Here is a 15,800-nt window from a genome sequence, read left to right as displayed (position 1 = left end):
TAACCTACCATCTTTCTATTATTTTTTGTATTATGTCTTATTTGTTTTGTTTTTTCTACTGTTCTGCTTCCTTTAGATTAAGACATTTTTATTTACTTTTTTATTTCCAATAATTTTTATTGATATTATTACGGTATAATAACATATAATAAACAGCACAAATTTAATGTGTACAAATCAAGTTTTGATATAGGTATAAATTCACAAGTCCATCACCATAATCAAGATAGCAAACATAGTCATCAACTTCCAAAGTTCCCTAGTGCCTCTTTGTACTTGCTACCACCTTCCTACAGCCCCTGTTGCCCACACTCGTGGGAAACCACTGCTTCCTCTGATTTCTTTCATTATTAATTAGTTAGCATTTAATAGATTTTTATATACATATAATCATAAGTATGTACTTTTTAATGGTCTGAAATCTCTAATTCAGCATATTTATTTTGAGATCCATCCTTGTTGATGGTTCATCAATAGTTCATACTGTTTTGTTGCTAAATATAATTTTTATTATGTGCATGTACCATAATTTTTCCATTCACATTATGGTGATCATTTAGATTGTTTTCATTTTGGAGCTGTTATAAGTGGAACTACCATAAACATAATCACATAAGACTTCATTTGGAAATCTTTCATTTACCTTGAATATACTTAACAATAGAATGCTGAGGTTGTAGAATAGGTGCATGATTAACTTTTTATGAAAACATCAAACTGTTTCCAAAATGGTCGTACCATTTTACATTCTCATTAGCAGTGCATGAAAATCCCAGTTTCTTCATATCCTCATTAACACATGGTATTTTAAGTCTTTTTAATTTTAATCATTGTAATAAGTATGCAGTGGTATCTCCTTGTGGTTTCATTTTACATTTCTTCAATAATTAAGTTCAATTAGTTCATCACCTATATAAATATTATGTGCTATTTTCTTGCCAAGGTGTCTGTTCAAATCACTTTCCCATTTTAATTTGGGAGCTTGTTTATTATTATTAATTTTTGAGTTTTATAATATGTTATAAAGCAATTCTGTTACCGGATGTAATTAGAAAATATTTTCTCTTAGTCTGTGGTTTATCTTTTTATTCCCTTAAAGTATCTTTTAAAATGCAGAAGTTTTTAATTTTGATGTAGGCCAATTTTATATATATATAAAAATTGTATATTGTGTGAGGTATGGATTAAACTCGATTATTTGCAAATAGGCATCTAACTGTTCTAGTGCCATTTCTTGAAATTCAGTTGAAGGATTATACATGTCTTGCATTTTACAGGAAGCAAACAAAAGTGTCATTTAAATATTGGCAATAAAAATTGAAACGTGTAGTTATCTCTAGGACAACCAAAGTTAAAATAAATGTCAAGGTACTGAATTCATTCTATATGATTTGAATAAAATTAATCTAGAAGTCAAAAATAAAAAAGCAATTAAGTAGAATGTCGCTATACATTTCAAAATTAAGAAATGTTCAAATAAACTATGTGTCATGGAAATGCAAACTTATATCTCAAATAAGTATTCAGAATAGATTTTAGGTATATTTTGAATGATGTGGTAGTGAAAATGCAAAATACCAAAACTTATGGGATAAAGCTGAAGCCATGTTTACAGAAAAAAATGTGTAAGTACAAGAGTAATCTCAACCGATCTGGTGTAACGTGCTGTCCTTTTTTGTCGAGACACCTGGAGACACAATCTCAAATCTTGGCCAAGGTGCAATAGAATTTACTAGCTAATGGTTCACGCTCTTCTGTGCTGGGATCTATAATATAATAAGGAGTAATCATTTTCAGCATTGTTTGTAGATAAAGCCCCAATTTGTGTTTATGTTATAACTGTTTCTGTTATTGACACTAGCTAAATATCCTGGTTTCAGATATTTAATTAGAAGGAGATAAAATACCTATCTGCGTCCTGTGGAACTGAGAAAGTGCTCTAAAGAACTCCCTAATGCTGTCCTAGGCTTTTATGTTCTTTCTGCTATGTATATTTTTTTCGTATTAAATTGTTATGTGGATATATGTTTTTTGCTCTTGTAAGTCCTTTCAAATACCTAGATTGATAATTAACATAGTTTGCATTGTTGGCACAGTTGGCAGAATAATAGAATGATCAAAATAATGCCTGATTCTATTTAGTAATGTGACAGGTTTTTTTTATGGAAGCAGAAGAGCTTGGAGAGCTATTGTGGAGGTGTATACAAGGGAACTTTTAATTTATGGAAAAATAGAATTAAAAGATAAAAAATATAAACTTTATTTCTCAACATAAGCTCTGTCAAGTTCAAGACACTATTGTAAGTGATGATACCAGCTAATTAGTTCATCCCTAAAAAAACTGAGAGTCTTGGGAATTTAACCACGCCAATGTAGTTGTTTTTACATTATTAACTGAAGAAAAATGGGGGCCCTTTAAAGACTTTTTTATGATTAGGAAACAAAAAGAAGTCAGAAGGAGCCAAATTAGGATTGTAAGGTGGATTCCTAATGATTTCCCATTGAAATTCTGGAAAAATTGCCCTTGTTTGGTGAGTGAAAAGAGTGGGAACATTGTCATGGTAGAGAGGGAACTCTCTTTGTGAAGGTTTCCCAGGCATTTTTTTTTCTTATGAATATTCATGAGATACAAGGCTGATTGCCCCCCCCCCGCGTGTCCTAGATGTGAAGGCCAGCTAACGCTTTGGCTAACTTTCTCAGCCGTCTCGTGACAAACAGATGTTATTGTTCTTTGACCCTCCACAAGGTCAACAAGCAAAATGCCTTGAGCATCCCAAAAGCCTGTTGTCATGCCTTTCGCTCTCGATCAGTCTCCTTTTGCTTTCACTGGACCACATCCACCTCTTGGTAGCCATTGCTTTGATTGTGTTTTGTTTTCAGGATCCTACCAGTAAAATCATGTTTCATCTCCTGTTACAGTTCTTGATCCCACTTGTTTAAAATTTTCATTGAAATCTCTGCTCTTTCCTACAGCTGATGAGAGCACAACAGTTTTGGCGCCCATTGAGCCAAAGTTTGCTCAACTGTAATTCTTCAGTCAGAATTGTGGAAGCTTCCCATTTGTGATGTCTGTGGTGCTGGCTATTACTTCTGCATTTAATCATCAGTCCTCTTCAGTGAAGGCATGAGTAAGAGTAATTTTTTTCCTCATGAATTGGTGTGGATGGTCTATAACTGCAGGCTTCTTCTTCAACCTCTTCTTATCCCTTCTTCACATGAGTTATCTATTTGTAAATAGCTGATTCCTCTGGGGCATTGTCCCCATAAACTTTTCATAAAGCATCAATAATTTCACCTTTCTTCCACCAAAGCTTAACTATAAATTTAACGTTTGTTCTTGGTTCAATTTTAGCAGAATTCGTGTTTTTCTGATAGGACTTATTTTCAAACTGATGTCTTCTTAATGTCTCAAACTAGATTCTGTTCAGACATGTTATAATAATTTAGTACAAGTTTATTTTGGTGCAAAATTTTTTTGCAATCCATGCATAGTTTTTCTTCATAATGCATATTTTCCATAAACTTTTTGGAGGCCGTTTGTATTATGCACAGGGACCAGGATGATATCTCTCTAGCTAAAGACACAGTGATCTAAGGGTATGGTTGGTCTTATTCAGCAACCCCACTTTATCAAAGCCTAGTAGAAATATAAATGGATGGATAGATGTCCAATCTGATGAGATGGTTTAATGTGGGAGTTGTGTAAAGATTACCTTGAGAAGGGGAATTGCCCAAGTACTGTACATCTTTATATATTAAAGGGAAAATTCATGAGTCTGCTAAAATTTTCAGAATGTAAAGCTACTTTGTATTGGTTATATGATGATTTTAAGATATCTACTAATTATATACCTTTAACTAAAGTCATGATTGATGCCATAATACATGGAGTGCTGCCTCTTTGAACATTTTATTTTGCACTGTGACTGGAAAACACAACAAAATAAGAAAGGCTTTCACAAATATACTAGCTTAGCTCCACAGAAAGGGGCTGCATGACAGAAAGAAGATATGAATTATTCAGGAAAAAAAAATGGAAATAATTTTTAAAAAGGATGATAAAAAGGCAGGATGGTTAAACCAAATGTAAGCGTTTAGGTAATTAGTTAAAAGTGGCACACACACAAAAGAGAGGATATAATTGAAGTGACAAATAAAGTGATTATACATTATTATGTGAGACTAGGGGGTCAGGCTGCTCTAACAACTCCTCAGGTGAAAGGAGAGCAACATGTTTCCTCATTTACCCTAGTCACGATGAATTAAAAGCCTGATGATGACACAAAAATGGAATTGTCAGATACGTGTACTTAATGCACAGTAAGTACTTGCGACTGTAAATATGAGGGGCAATGTGTTAAATTTATCTGGTATGGTGATGCTACTGTGGAAAATTCATAAGTAAAAATGTGGCTTATGGCATGAATTCATAAATGAATATCATATAAGATTATAATGTCATCTATTCCCTTATGCATTATTGGAATAGAAATGTTGTCTAAATAAAAAATTCTTGCCTTACCCAAATAATCAAGGAGATAATCTCTTATGCAAATTTATTCTTCATTCTATTTTTTTAAAAAGTTTTATCTAGGCAAAACTGACAAAAAATACACTTACAGTAAATTTCATATGTTTAAACTATACAAGTTGATTAGGCTTGACATATGTAAATATGCATTACATCAACATAGCAAACAAACCCCTCACCCTCAAATGTTTCCTCATGTCCCTTCTTAATCCTGATGCTCCCACTCTTCCATCCCCAGAAAAGCATTAATCTGATTTTTGTCACTGTAGATTAGTTTGCATTTTCTAGAATTTTATATACATGGAATTATTCAGTATAAATATTTGAAGAAGCTCCTTTACTACATGTACGAATAATTAGGATTGTTATGTTCCTTTGATGAATTAATCCCTTTATTATTATGAACTGACCATCTTTATCTCTGATAATCTTTGCTCTGAAATCTCCTTTGTCTCATATTAACAAAGCCATGTCTTTCTTTTTTTTTAGTAGTGTGATGGGTACATCCAAGGTGACCCCCATTGTCGTATCATGCCATTCTCATGAGTGAGGGTGGAACTTGTGATTTACTTCCAAACAATAGAATACGGAAAAGATGATGGGATGACACTCCCATTTTTTTTTATTTGTTTTATGTTTGAATAGCTTCAATTGCTATGTTTTCAAGTTTACCTTTTCTTCTTCAAGATCTAATCTGCCATTAATTCCATCCAGTGTGTTTTTCATCTCAAACATTATAGTTTTCATCTCTAGAAGTTGCCTTGGGATCTTTTTTATCTTCTGTGTCCTTACTAAACTTTTGAACATGTGGAATACAATTATAATAATAGTTTTATTGTCCTTGTATGCTAATTCCAACATCTGGGTCACTTTCTTTTTTTTCTTTTTTTAACCTTTTAAAAATTAAACCACAATTGTTTATACGTATTTGTGGGATACAGAGTCGGCTATCAGTATTTATGCACAATATGTGATGGTCAAATCAGGATAGTTGGCATATTTGTCATTACAAACGTATTCATTCTTTTTGTCTATTAACCAATTTCTCCCTAAGCCCCCTTCCCCTCCCCCTTTTCCTGCTCTAATAAGCACACTTCTGCTCTCTCTTTCTGAAAGTTCAGTGCATTGTGTATGGTTGTGATAGAACTACAAAGAAAAATAAACAAATCCATGATCATAATTAGATATTTTAATACCTCTCTTTTGATTCTTGATGGAACAAATAAACAGAAAAACTATTCAAGTCACACAATGACATGCTCTCTCACAAAGAAATTAAATTAAAAGTCAATATCAGAAAAATATTGAGAAAGATACTCAAGTATTTGAAACCTAAACTATACAGGAAATCAATGAAACCAAAAACTAGTTCATTGATAAGCTTAATAAAATTGATTAATATCAGGAATGAGTGAGGTGGCATCACTACAGAATTTACAAATATTAAAAAGATAAAGTAATAATGTAATGTTATGCCAGTCAGTTAGAAAACTTGGTAGAAATGGAGAAATTCCTTGAAAGACACAAACTACTAAATCTCACTCAAAGAAAATAGACAACCTGAATAGCACTATATCTATTAAAGAAATTGACTTTATGTTAAAAATCATTTCCACAAATGAAACTCCAGGCTCTAATGGTTTCATGATTAATAATTGTATTAAACATTTAATTTGACAGATATGATGTAGATGGGGGGAGGAGAGAAAGAGGAATAGGTAAAGGGACACGAAAATCAATTACACTGTGTATTGAGAAGTTAATATAAAAAAATTAATTAATTGATTAAAAAATAAAAAAATGTTGTATTTTCTTCAGAAAAAATAAAATACACCAAAATTCCACAAAAATAATAATAATTTTAAAACTATGGCAATAAAAAGGAACTATTGATGTATGCAAAGTCATTGATGAATCTTGAAATAATTGTAGTGTGTGAAAAAAAAGACAAAAAACAGTACATACTGTATAATTTCATTTACATAAGTATCTACAAAATGCAGACTCATCCATGGTGATAGGCCCAGATCAGTTGTGGCCCAGAAAGGGAAAAAAGGATTCTCAAGGAGCATGAAGAAGTGTTTGGGGGCAATGACTATATTTACTATCTTGATTGTGGTGATGATTTTGCAGTGTAGTCTTATGTCAAAATTTATGGAACTGTGCACTTTTACATAGTTTGTTGTATGGCAATTATACCTCAATAAAGTATTTGAAAAATATTAACCAAAAGAATAAACATTTGAGAAGTCCATCTGGCTCCTTTTTATCATTATAATTCTTTGAGACTGATCAGTGTTGTATATATCAATTTTGTTTTGTTTTGTTTTGTTTTTTTAATCAGGGAGTAATATTCCACTGCATAAGCTGGTATTTGTTTCACCATTCCCCTGTTGATAGATGTTGGAGTTGTTTTCAGTTCAGGGCTATTAGAAAAAATAAGTTATGAAGATTAGAGTAAAATTCTTCATATGGACATACATTAGCATCTTTTTTGTGTTAAAATCTGGTGTAATGGCTGGTTGGTTCAATATATGATGGAGCAACCAAACTATTTTCATAAGTGGTTTCAACATTTTATATTCCTACCTGCAGTGTAGGAAGGTTCCATTTGTTCCACCTCCTTATCAGCACGTGCTGTAAGAGTCTTGGCTTTAGTTCTGATAGTGGGTAGGGTTTTCTCACTGTGGTTTAATTTGCACTTCCCTAAAGATGCAAGAATTTTAGAACTTTTTATGTATTTATTTACTATCTAGATAGTTGTGATGGCATTTCTGTCTAAATAACGTTTGGACAAGATTGGGTTGTTGGGATTCTTATTGAGTTTTGAGAGCTCTTTATCAGAAACATGACTTGAAATTTTGTCTCTGTGGCTTGTCTTTTTATGCTCTTAACAATGTCTTTTAAAGAGCGTAAGTTTTTAATTTTTTTAATTAAACAAAATTAAGTCCAATATATAAAGACCTTTCATTAGCTAAATTTAACATTTTGCATATATCTTATTTTAGGTTTTCCTAGCCACAAGATTCAATTTAACTAATTAAATTTAATGAGATATATTTAATAATAGACACATAAATGGGAAAGCAGCCTTCATACTTGATATAAAGACATAATGAAAAACATGAATTTTGCTCCCTTCACTATGTCTGTCATTGCCTGCCTTGGTCATGTGGTCATGTGTTCCTGCTTGAGTATTAGCAAACAAGGTCATAGTGGATTCCACTGTCCAATGGCTCCACAACACATAGCCCCATATATATATATATATATTTTCCCCCCTCCTAGAAATACCTATAGGAATAAGGCTAGCTTTGGAGCAACATCTTAACTGAATGAATATGATACTGTCTTCAGCGACACAGTCTGTTTTATCAGTTATATAGAGAAAATCATCTCTCAATTGTGTGTGATTCTTCAAATTACTTTATATTTATCTTATTGTTCTTTGTCCTATTTTGCCTATATCCCAATTTTCATGTATTTAATGCTTAATACATAGGGGGCATTGCATTATTTATATTATGTACTGGGTGAATAGAGGTTCTCCCCAGAACGTAAGCCTAACTCAAGAGTAACTACTTAGGAGAAAAAAAAGTTCATTATTTTCCATCTCATAGATCCAGAATCAACCTACTTTGTATTGATTTTATCTTAGGAAGTCATTGCTTGTCTCAGACACCATGCCTTTGGTAAGAATGTTGAGTACACTAAGATTTTAATAAATGTGAAATTTGGGACAAATGGTTTATATGTCTCCTCCACAGTAACATTCAGACTTTTTACATCAATGGTATCTCTCACACATAGAAAATTGTTTTCTATTAACCAATCCACACATATGCACCTGACTTTATTTATTTTTATTTGTCATCCTGTATAAGAAATCCAACTTTACCCAGTAAAAGTTTTTCTTTTACTCACTTTGTGACATTAGTCATTGAGCTATAATAAACTTGATCCATTGTATAATAACTAATAATGTAGTAAATTCTAATGTCTAGTTTTGACCCTGAGCAGTTTTCTCAACCGTTTTACACTTTATTTCTAAAAAAAAAAACAAACAAAAAAAACTAATAAATCCCTCATAGGCTATAGAATAGAGAGTTTTGCCAGAAGCTCAGATAATTCTCTGCTCCCTTTAAAACTGCTCAAATAATTCATTTTAAAATCATGGATTTAAATGTTTGATGGGCTTAAAATCTATACTTATTTATATTATTCTGAAAGCAAACACAACATTTCTGGATCAAACACAGATTATTATTACTCAAAGCAATAACTGTGTCAGTTCTCACCACTCTATTCTTCCCACTTCAGGATGATGTCATGGGAGCCAGATGGACTGTGAACACACACAAACGTTTTGTGCACAAGGAGAGGAACCACAAAATTATAAATTTCAGAGTTTGTATACTATACAAATGGTTTATATGTGTCTCCTCCACAGTAACATTCAGACTTTTTACATCAATAATATCTCTCACACGTAGAAAATACTATACATTGCCCCCTATCCTTCTGAGAGAGGGGAGAGATATTTTCCCTAATGTTTCATAATTCTTTGGAATGCAAACAGCCAGCTCAATGGCTTTAGCTTTCATTCTGATTTGAGATATAAACACATTTTAAGATAAATTTCTAAATCTCTCTGGAAGTCTCTTTCACTATTTCTAGTCGGTCATCTCTTAACTCCCAAGGCTTGTCCTTGAACCAAGGTTCCAATTTCTTTATTCAGAAAGCCCTAATTGTGCAAAAACACGAACATATTCACTTCCTGACAATGTTAAATTTAAATTAAACTATATGTGTAAGAGTAAATTTACATCACAAAAAATAACTCTGAAATTACTACCTATATATTTTTCAAAACTGACAAAAGGCAGCCCATTTTTTATATTTGTGCCAATAACACAGCCACCCTGTATTACTTAGTGAATCTTTCCTGTATAATTCTGAAAAGTCAAACCATTTCTAATGAAAATTAATACAATATGCTGTTTTCATCTATCTAATTGCCACTAACATGAAATAAGATGAAAATATTGCATTTCAAATAATTGTACATCATGCTACGTTTCCACAGAGACGTAATCTACATGCAACAGTTTTGGAAACAGCGAAAGCTTTAATCAGAGAAAGTCAATGAACCTCATGTACCTTTTATAAAACATGACATAAGGCAATATAATTAAAACTAAACTTATTTCCTGTGGTGAAATTAACTTACAGAAATGAAGGTGTTTATTTATTAAATGGGATCTCTAGAGCTCTAGCGTTATTCTTTTCCCTCCTGGGAAGGTTTTGATTGTTTGCTTCCATTCTCTTGCCTGCTTGCTGTGTAATTTAAAACTGATGCCTTCCTTTGGGAAACAAAATTTGATCGGAGAACAGCCTCTACCACCAGCTAAACAAATTACCCATGTTTTACTCACTTTTCTTCCTGCATTCCTTCTATTTATTTATTTATTTCAGAATTGAAAGAATTGTGTGCAGGGGTTTGCAAGGATTTATAAGTGCTGTTGCATAGTTCAGATTTAATTTGCAATAACAAGGGGCACTTATTGGTCCTTTTAGTGGCATATAGTTGATAAGAATAAGCTTAGATGCAACAGGTTATTCTCTTTTTGTCCATTACCTGAAGTCTGTCTTTCTCGAACAAGTTTTTGGTTTCAAAGAAACTAGATTTTGATGATAACTGATTAAATTACAAATGCAAAATAATTAGAGGCAATTTAAAAATTGTTTTGAATACTAGCAAAGACTGAGCAATTTTTATATAGTGCAATAAATTCAGATAGTATCAGATACATAATTTAAACACCCATTCATTCATTAAATTAAAAAATATACTTTTAAAGTACATACTCTGCTCCAGGTATTATGGAAATGACAGCTAAAACAGATATAAATATGAATAATATACCACTTATGACAGAAGCAGTCTATGTAACATTCTATTTACTCATACTGAGGAAGACATACATGTAAATATATTTAACTAACATGCCTCCAGACAGCACTAAGCTAAGTTTCATTATTCATGCTTGATTAATTGATTACTAGATGGCAGTAAGAAATATTTTTTTGGAGTGTAAGTAAATTTAGTCAGTAACTCACATGAATTGAGGAAGTATTTTTCACTTAAGCTTATATTTGTTTTTGAAGAATGATGCTCCAGACCACAGTGACTTACTTAGCAAGACAAATCTAACTTTATTGCACAGGTTATTTTCTCATTAATTGAAAAATATTTTCTTTATAATTGACAAATGGTTTCTAAAGTTAAATTAGTGTTAACATTTTAAAATAACATTTTAAAACATTTTATTGTTTTAAAAAAATCATTACCAGTGTTTACTAAATTTTACTTTTAAATTTGGAGACAATTTATAAATGCACTGAAAAATGCTGCAAGTGAGAATCCTTAGGAATCTGAAAATACCTTAATAATTAAAATATTTCCATATGGCCTTAAGGAGAGTTAGTGACACAGTCCAGACTGTAACCCAGACTTCCTTATATCGAGTCCCATGTTTCTCTTACAAACTTACACAAATGATTTCATTCACTAATTTATTAAATGAACAATGCATTGAGTTCTCCATACCTGACATTTTTCTAGGTGCTAAAGATAGAATAGTCAAATAAGCATGATGGAGCTTGCAATCTAATAGGGGAGATAGCTGCCATTACCAATTATAAAATATACAAAGAAAATAATATTGATTTGTAAGTAATGGCAAGAAGAAAACAGAATGCTAAGATAGAGAATATAAGAATTCCTGGATATAAAAGAATTCTGGAATATAAGAATTCTGTGTATATTTGCTTGGGATTATTGAAGTATAATAATCAAAGTAGATTTTCTACAGTATTGATACTAAATTGGTAAGATAAGATGGAACTAAATATATAAAGAGGAGGTAGAAAAGTGCTCTAATGTGGGGAAAAGACTACAAGAAATGACAATTACTCTAGAGACTGAATGAAGGCCAGTGGTGGCTGGATTGCCTTGTATAAGGATGAATATGATCATATATACCTTGTATATGTATATTTGGATTTTTTCCAAGTGTAAAGAAAATGATAAAATATTTTTAAGCAATAAAGTGACATAATGTATTCTCTCACCTTGCGACCATGTGGGGAACATTGAAGGGATGTAAGTGTAGACACAATTCAGGAAATGGTTGAAGTCTTTTAAGTAAAAGAAGTCAGTAAGTGGATTAGGTTGTTGATGCTGGAGAAGCAGAACAATAGGTAGATTTGAGAAATAGAGGGCATAGTACTAACAGGACATGTTGATAAAACAGATACCATTTTCAGGAGTGTAAAAAAAGGAAGGTATAAAACGTGGCTGTTAGAAATATGGCTTAAGAATGAATCAGAGTGTGATTTATTGAGATTGATGAGTTTGGGGATGGTAGTATTTATGGAGAGGAGGAATTAAGATTTCAGTTTAGGACATGCTAAATTTGAGATGTGTGTGAGACGTCCCCACAAGTAAATGCCAAGTATAGAGTTGGAGGTGAGTTTAGATTACAGAGGTCTAGAACAGAGACAAAAATTTGAAACACAGCTTCAGACTCTTCTTTAAAATCCTGAAAATCAATAAAATAATTAATAGGAGAATTTCAAGACAGACAAAAGATCTAAAATGATCCCTGTGAAGTATATAATTTTAGAGGCCAAGCAGAGCCAGGGGTGTGGACAAAGGGTACTGAAAATAAAATCTTAGTGAAGGAGGGGTGAAATGAATAATAATTGGTAACTTTTAATACCACCATTTGTACAATAATGCTGAGCTTATCTCTCCGAATGCTACATAAAGATTAAAAAAATGTGAAGATGGAGAAGTTTTTCTTGAATTTCTTGATATTGAGCCCACTTGTCACTGGAATGAGAGCAGTTTCACCGAAATTATGGGGGTGGGAGATAGTTTTGTAACTGGCTGGAGTGAATAGAAGGTGAGATATAGACATGCTGTGTCTACATGGCTCTTAAGAGATATTTAGCTGTGAAAGGAAGCCATGAATTTGGTGGTCTCCATACTATACTGTAGGGCTGGATCACAGACCCCTCTGCCCCATCCTGTGCAGGTCCTGAGTCAGATAAGCAGAAGAAAAACAGAGCAGCGGCTGGCAAAGTCGACATGCTTTATTCTTCAGATGCAAGCTCTGCCGACCAGCAGTTCAGAACCGCTGCCTTCTACACTGACAGTGCACACACAATAGCAGCAAGGAGCCAAGAGGTACCTGGGCGCGCATGCACACTAACTCTACTTAGGTAACTTGTTTATAACAGATGTACTGAGTCATACCCAGCCAGATATGAGGTGAGGGGGCCTGACTAACTCCGTTTTCCTCACATATACTATAAGCAAGGAAGTTATTAATTAGACTATAACTGTACAAAGATGAAAATTATTCAGCTGATATGGAGAGAATGATGATGCAAGAGGAAAGGAGCTAAGTAAAGGTGCAGATACTAAGAGGTCAAGAGCAGAAGAGGTCCACAGCAGAAGTAGAGAAATTGATTTTTGGTAAGAAGAGAATGGTTTACAGGAGGAAATCTTTTTAACAGGAGAAAAGAGGATATGAACAAGAGCAGACAGGTATACAGGTGTCAGAGTGTGATGGTGAGAAAGCGTATAGCTGTTTCTTTGCACTCTCAATAATATGTAGTCAAGACCACAGTTGAAAGTGAGAGGATATGAAGACAAATGGAATGTTGGAGGAGAAATTGAGGTAAACAAACTCCATTATAAGTAAAAATGATTCAAGAATGGATACAATTGTTAATGTTAAACTATGAGTGACAGAAAATGAAAAATAATAGTGGCTTAAATAAGACTGGAGCCTTATGTTTTCTTATACATGTGTATGACCAGCGTGAGTGTGAGGATATCATAACCATCAGGGCACCTGGCTCCCATATTTTTGGCTCTACCAACATTAGCAGTGATTTCTCCTCATGGTGCAGATTACTTGCTGCTTAAGCTTCTTATTCCAACATTTATATGCCTTCTTGGAATCAGAAAGAAAAGAGAGAGAGAGAGAGAGAGAGAGAGAGAGAGAGAGAGAGAAAGGATGAAAGGATAAGGAGATAAGAAGGGAGAATTCCAGTTAATTTCTTGCACTGCTTTGTTATACGCAGCTTGGCCAGAGTGCAGGCACATAGTCGTGCTTTGCTGTGAGGAAGTCTTTATTCCAGGTAGCATGCATTCAACAGTAATTTGGGATCTACTGCTATAGAAGCAGGGGAAAACAGATATTAGGCAACAAAAAGTAATTCGTACTACAGCATAGAGAAGACATTTTAAAGATTTGTTATTATGAATTTCAAGTGAAAGCAGGCAGCTTTACTTACTCTGGCACTTTTATGTAAAAGCCATTGTAGTCTGTACTTCTTTCTCAGTTCATTACCCGCCTTTAAAATTTTGAGGGTCACAGCATAGCTTTAGTGCCATCCAGTCACTGCATCCAGTGATATGGTTAGAATATGACCTCTGAAAAAAGTAAAAAAAAAAAAAAAAATAATAATAATAATAACTCTTTGATTTCAACATATATCCTTGATACAGTAGTGAAACAGGAAAAGTAAAACTGCAGTAATCATTCTCATTCAAAAAACTGAAAAATGGTAAACATATCACTGATTACTTCAAAGCATTTATGAAATCCTGCTGGACAGACATTGAAAGAGTCTATTACTTCTTGTTGTACTTAAAAGTCTTGGTTTCACTCCCTGGAATGTGTTCTCCCTACAAGGAGTTCATTGTCTCCTGGTTCTACCCTCTGAGAGCTTCTTCCATATTACTTACCCGATTTGGCCACATCAGAAATAGGCCTAGAAGAATATGTTCTCCCTGTGGGTTGTACATCCTCTTTTAGTTTGTTACCAGCATATAGACATTTGGCAAGGGCCAAAGCAACGTTTTTGTCTTAAACACTAACAGTATCTTTTGGAACTGACTCTTGCCATCCTTGACATAATACATTTATTTAAAATTTAGTTAACACACTTATTTTTCAAGATGCATTAAATCATTTATTTATTTAATTATTATTATTATTATTTTCACACTGTGCCACCTAGTCCCTGTTCATCTTTTTTCTCAGCTTAGTATTAAATACCTTGAGTATATTGTCTCTGGTGGAAAATGACATCTTAAATGTGATCTTTATTCTTAGTAATTCAGATTAAAGTAATTCACTGGGAGTCACACATTTATTTTGCTTCCTTTTTTTTTATTTGATGCAATTTAATCATTTAAAAGATACCTGGGATTTACCAGTCACATTCTTCCCTAGTATTTTTTACTGTTTTGAGTTGAGAAGTGGTTATTTTCTTTGGCAAATATAGCCAATAGACACCAATACATGTTAAAAGATTCTGCATTCTAACTTTTTCTCCTAGGGAACTAATTTCATTAGTTATCTCTCAACCATTTAATTTTAGTTTACAAGTTTTATAAATATTTTTCCATCACATAGCACGGTCTGCCATCTTTTCAGCTTTAGATATCAGTTTCTCAATGTATGCATCATTTCAGTTTTTTTTTTCTAGAATCATTCCAATATTTTTATGTTCATATTTATTTATTTTTCTCTATACTAGCACAATTTCATTTCAAAACAATGCCATTTACAATAGAACCAAAATAATATCAAATACCTAGGGACAAATCTAATAAAATATTTACAATATTTGAGGTTTTTTAGAATTTTAATTTTTTACTGAAACACATTAATTATACATATTTATGGGGTACAGAGTTACATTTCAATAAATGTATACGTTGTGTGCTGATCTATTCAGGGTAATTAACCTATTCATCGCTGTAAAACTTAATCATTAATTTTTTATGTGCACATTTGATCTCTCTTCGAGTCATTTGGTTACATGAAGTAAATCACTATTGATTATAGATTTCTGGGTCTACTGTACATCAAGAGGGCTTATTTTTCCTATTTTACTGTACTTTTGTGCCCATTAATCACCCTCTCACTATCCCTTCTCCCCAATCAACTTTCTCACCTCTAGTAACCATAGTTCTTCTCTCTCCTTTTAACAGTTAAACTTATTATTCCTATTTATTTGTTTTTTGTTTGTTTTTGTTTTGTTCATTTTTTTTTTTTTTTTTTAGCTTCCATGTATGTGTGAGAACACGCAGTATTTCTCTTTCCGTGACTGGCTTATTTCACTTAATGTAATTTTCTCCAAGCTCATCCATGTTGCTGTGTATGGTAGAATTTCATTCTTT

This window comes from Cynocephalus volans, chromosome 9 (genome assembly GCF_027409185.1).
Source record: "Cynocephalus volans isolate mCynVol1 chromosome 9, mCynVol1.pri, whole genome shotgun sequence".
NCBI classification, from domain to species: domain Eukaryota; kingdom Metazoa; phylum Chordata; class Mammalia; order Dermoptera; family Cynocephalidae; genus Cynocephalus; species Cynocephalus volans.
This window is presented reverse-complemented; position numbering follows the sequence as displayed.